Source organism: Sorex fumeus, unplaced genomic scaffold (genome assembly GCF_029834395.1).
Source record: "Sorex fumeus unplaced genomic scaffold, SorFum_2.1 ptg000006l, whole genome shotgun sequence".
Taxonomy (NCBI): Eukaryota; Metazoa; Chordata; class Mammalia; order Eulipotyphla; family Soricidae; genus Sorex; species Sorex fumeus.
In genome coordinates this window covers 63669413-63674508 of record NW_026606063.1, presented here as the reverse complement: position 1 = coordinate 63674508, position 5096 = coordinate 63669413, and the positions used below count along the sequence as shown (strand labels likewise).

General features: G+C 41.2%; 1 pseudogene; it reads left to right on the top strand.

Annotated features, from left to right (window-relative positions):
• Nucleotides 1–2056: 2056 nt before the first annotated feature.
• On the top strand, nt 2057–4762 carry LOC130035951 (60S ribosomal protein L7-like; annotated as a pseudogene).
• The last annotated feature ends 334 nt before the right edge of the window (nt 4763–5096 follow it).

Sequence of the window (5096 nt, the reverse complement as noted above, 5' to 3'; positions counted from 1 at the left end):
AAAAGCCATGCATGACTGATGTCTAGTTGCCAAGGAAATAGAGGTAACAAGGTAGCCTATTATTTGGATGGGGCTATAACAGCATCCTAAACACTTCTAGAAGTGGTTTCCTTCTCCACCAACCATTTATAAAGTAGTGGAGAAGAGCCATCTAACTTGGTGCTTCTTTGAGCATATGTGTAAGAAGCATAGAACAGAGAGGTCTGTGCTTACCAGACCTCCAGAGAAACTGAGACACTAGCTGTATGCGCATATCTTCAACTGTCACATTGCTGAAGTCAGTCCCTGTCCAAAACTCATCTTGACCTTATAGCACATTTCTGGACCTCAGTCAGCCAATGTCAACCACCACTAAAGGGTCAGTTCTTTCTTGAACTTGAATGAGTAAACAATGACTTGAAAGGATTCCATAGCCTGAATAATTTTGTTTCTAAAAATCACTGGATCAAAGCTTATATATTCCTAAAACTTATAGATTGTAATCTGCTCATAACTTTTCCTAAGAAAGATATTCTACACATTAAATATGCGTAGAATATTCTCTTGAATATGAGAAGAATGCTCATTTGATTTTCAAATAACTGTGAATTTCGCACTAGCCTTTCTTCCTACTTTGTACCTCCTCCTTGTTTTTACCTTGAATATCTATTCCTTTACTGAAATGTCCAATAAGAATGAAAGATTAGGTCATTAAAAATGAATAAATAGGGAGCTGGGGAGATAATACAGAGGTAGACACAACACTGCTCATGGCTGATGCCAGTTTGATCCTTGGCACCACATATGTCCCCCCAACCACCACCAGTAATAACTCCAAAGAAAAGAGCCAGAAGTAAAACCTGAGATGAGGAGGAAAATAATTTTTTGTTTTATTTAACTCATATGTTTATTTGAATGCTTTACATACCACACATGAGTGGGATCATATGGTATTTGTCTTTTTCCATCTGACTTACTTCACTAAAACAATGTCCTCTAGGTCCATCTATGTTGTTATAACTGAAATAATTTCATCTTTTTTCTTATAACTGAGTAATACTCCATTGTGTGCCTGTGCCACTTATTCTTTTCTTTTTTTTTTTTTGCTTCTTTTTATTGTTGTAGTGAACACCTATTGGTTTTTGGAAGCCACTAAAGACCATTCCTGATGGTGCTCATGCCATAAGGCTCTAGAGATAAATCTCAGAGGCTCAAACCTGCAAGGCATGATCTCTCTCAGCTGAGTTGTACCTCTTGTGCTCAATCTTACATCTTCTTTGTCCAGCAATTTCTCAGTGAGTCTTAAGTTGTCTCCAAATCCTGGCTATTGTGAATAATGGTTAAATGAACAAGAGAAAGCACATACCTTACTAAATCTGTGTTTTCCTCCATCTCTTCTTTGAGGCTATACAATCTGCATTCCCCCAGACAAACATTTTCTGTGGAATAAAGTGAAGCCAATTTCGGACAGTTCCTAGGGTATTTTCAGTCGAGACAGAGAAAAGAAAAAAAGCATACCATATGGCATAGCAACTGGGCTGCACAGAGAATATTAGCCCATTGTTCACAGATCACAACTAGCTACTTGCCTGGAATGTTTCTAACTAGAGATCAATCCCTTCAGACTGCAACTGGAGAAAAGGATTAGTCTTTCTTTACTCCTGTTCTGAGTGCAAGCAGAGTGAGGACAGGGCCCCCAAAAATTTGAATTATGTTGACTAAAATTAAATGTCACCACCCGCTGGAATGAAAATAAGCACGAGACTTCTGAGAGACTGGAACCCAGGTGGGCCGCCGCCACAAAAACCCAACTTTCAAGGACTCAATCTCTCCCAGTCCAGGTACAGACCCAGTGGTGGTGGCATCCAGAGCTGCGGCCGCATGTTATTCTCCCCCTCCATATCCTATAAGAACCATAAATTCACCTCTTAGGTGGAACCTTCTCCAGGGCAGTCCAATCACTAAAAACACATTAAGCCAATAATTCATTAGCCCCACCTCAATTAATATTACACCAAAAGCACAACAGTAACAATGAGCATAAAAATCCTGACCGCCCTCTTTTCCGACTGGAACCATGGAGGGCGCAAAAGAGAAGAAAAAGAAGGTCTCTGCTAAGCCCGCAGCAGCGGCTGCCAGAGAGAAGGAAAAGAAGCTTCCTGATGTGCCAGAAACCCTAAAGAAAAATCGAAAAAATTTTGCAGAGCTCAAGATCAAGCACCTGCGAAAGAAGTTTGCTCAAAAGATGCTTCAAAAGGCGAGGTGGAAACTAATCTACAAAAAAGCTAAGCATTATCACAAGGAATATAGGCAGATGTACAGGACAGAGATTCGCATGGCTAGGATGGGGAGAAAAGCTGACAACTTTTTTTTTACACTTTCTTTTTTAAATTTTATTGAATCACAGTGAGATAGTTACAAGTTTTCATGTTTGGGTTACAATCACACAATGATCGAACACCCATCCCTCCACCAGTGCACATTTCCCACCACCAACATTCCCAGGATACATCCCCTTCCCCACCCTCCCCCTACCTCTATGGCACAATATTTGCAATACTCTCTATTTTTGGACTTTATGGTTTACAATGCAGATACTGAGAGGTTATCATGTTTGGTCCATTATCTACTTTCAGCACACATCTCCCATTCTGACCGGTTCCTCCAGCCATAATTTTGAGTGGAGCTATTTCTTCTTTCTTTATGTAAGCCTGTATGTCTCCCTATGTATTTCATATTTTCTGTATCTCATAGGTTCCAATAATTTGTATCTTCACTCTAATTCATTTCATCGAATATTGTTATGACTTTTATTTCTTCCTTTACCTCGTTCCCTGATTCTAGTTCTTTACAGTATGTGTTCAGTTTCAAAAATTTAGAGTTTTTCTTGCTTTCTCTTTAAGTTAATTTATACAAACATGGTATTGTGGTCAGCAAAGATACTTGGTATGATTTCTATAGCACAGCGGGTAGGGCGTTCACCTTACAAGTGGCCAACATGGCCGTCCCGAGTTTGATTCCTCCACCCCTCTCGGAGAGCCCAGCAAGCTACCGAGAGTATTCGATATGCCAGACACAGTAACAACAAAGTCTCCAATGGAGACGTTACTGGGCCCGCTCGAGCAAATCGACGATCAACAGAAGGGCCTTTACCTTACCTTTACCTATTAGTGAAGCACCATGAGGTACAGTTGTAGATTTACAAATCTTTGTGCTTGGGTTTCGGTCATACAATGATCAAATACCCATCCCTCCACCAGTGCTCATTTTCCACCACCATGGATAATATCCCCCCACCCCCCCTCCCACCCTGCCTCTGTGGCAGGGCATTCCCCTTTGTTCTCTCTCTCCTTTTGGGTGTTGTGGTCTGCAAAAGAGGCATTGAGTGGCAAACATGTTCAGTCCATAGTCTACTTTCAACATGCATTTTCCCTCCTGGGAGGATCCTCCAAACACCCTTTATTTGGTGCTCCCTTCTCTATCTGAACTGCCCTTTCCCCTAGAATACCCGGCTGGCCTCTAAGCTATGGAGTAATCCTCCTGGTGTTGATCTCAGCTATTCTTGGGTATTAATCTCATATTTTGTTGCTTTATATCCCCCAGATGAATGCAATCTTTCTATGTCTATCCCTCTCTTTCTGACTCATTTCGCTTAGCATGATACTTTCCATATTGTACCACTTGTATGTAAATTTCATGACTTCATCTTTTCTAACAGCTACATAGTACTCCATTGTGTAGATGTACCAAAGTTTCTTTAACCAGTCATCTGTTCTTGGGCACTCAGGTTTCTTCCAGTTTCTGGCTATTGTAAAGAGTGCTGCAATGAACAAACAAATGCAGATGTCACTTCGACTACACATTTTTGCCTCTCTGGGGTATATTCCCAGGAGTGGTATCGCTGGGTCAAATGGGAGCTCAATTTCTAATTTTTTGAGAAACGTCCATACTGTTTTCCAAAAGGGCTGAACTAGTCGGCATTCCCACCAACAGTGAAGGAGTGTCCCTTTCTCGCCACATCCGCACCAGCATCGGTTGCTTTTGTTCTTTTGAATGTGGGCCAGTCTCTGAGGTGTGAGATGGTATCTCATTGTGGTTTTGATCTGCATCTCTCTGATGATTAATGATGTAGAGCATTTTCTCATGTGCTTTTTTGCCATTCGGATTTCTTCTTTGAGAAAGTTTCTGTTCATTTCATTGCCCCATTTTTTGATGGGGTTGGATGTTTTCTTCCTGTGGAGTTCAACCAGTACTTTGTATATCCTTGATATCAACCCCTAGAAGCTGACAACTTTTATGTCCCTGTAGAACCCAAATTGGCCTTTGTCATCAGAATCAGAGGTATCAATAGTGTGAGCCCCAAGGTCCTAAAGGTGCTACAGCTTCTCTGCCTTCACCAGACCTTCAACGGTAGCTTTGTTAAACTCAACAAGGCTTCGATTAACATGCTGGGGATCGTGGAACCCTATGTTGCATTTGGGGTACCCAAACCTGAAGTCAGAAAATGAATTGATCTACAAGTGTGGTTATGGCAAAATTCACAAGAAGCGAATTGCCCTAAGGGACAATGCACTGATCGTGCGAACTCTGGGTAAATACAGCATCGTCTTCATGGAGGATCTGATTCATGAGATCTATACTGTTGGAAAGCGCTTCAAAGAGGCAAACAACTTCCTCTGACCCTTCAAATTATCTTCTCCCTGGGGGTGGGATGAAGAAAAAGAACACCCATTTTGTAGAAGGTGGAGATGCTGGCAACAGAAAAGACCAGATCAACCGCTGATTAGATGGATGAACTGAGGTATCTATCATATTTTTATAATCTGGTCAGTTAATAAACGATTGCTTTCAAAAAAATCCTAACCACACAGGTCACAATGGTAAAGCAGCACAGAAGCCCCCCAAACTTAATTAGTGAAGAAACTAACCCAAAAACCCAAACAGTAGTGGTGTGCTAGACAAACTCTCTGACAAGGAATTCAGAAGGGAGCTGCTGAGGATGCATAGGGAACTGAAAGAAACAATGGAACGCACCACCAATAAAATACAAGAAGATTTGAGAACAGAAATGTGGCAAATGCAAAATTACAACAGAAATGACATATCTGAAAAACCTG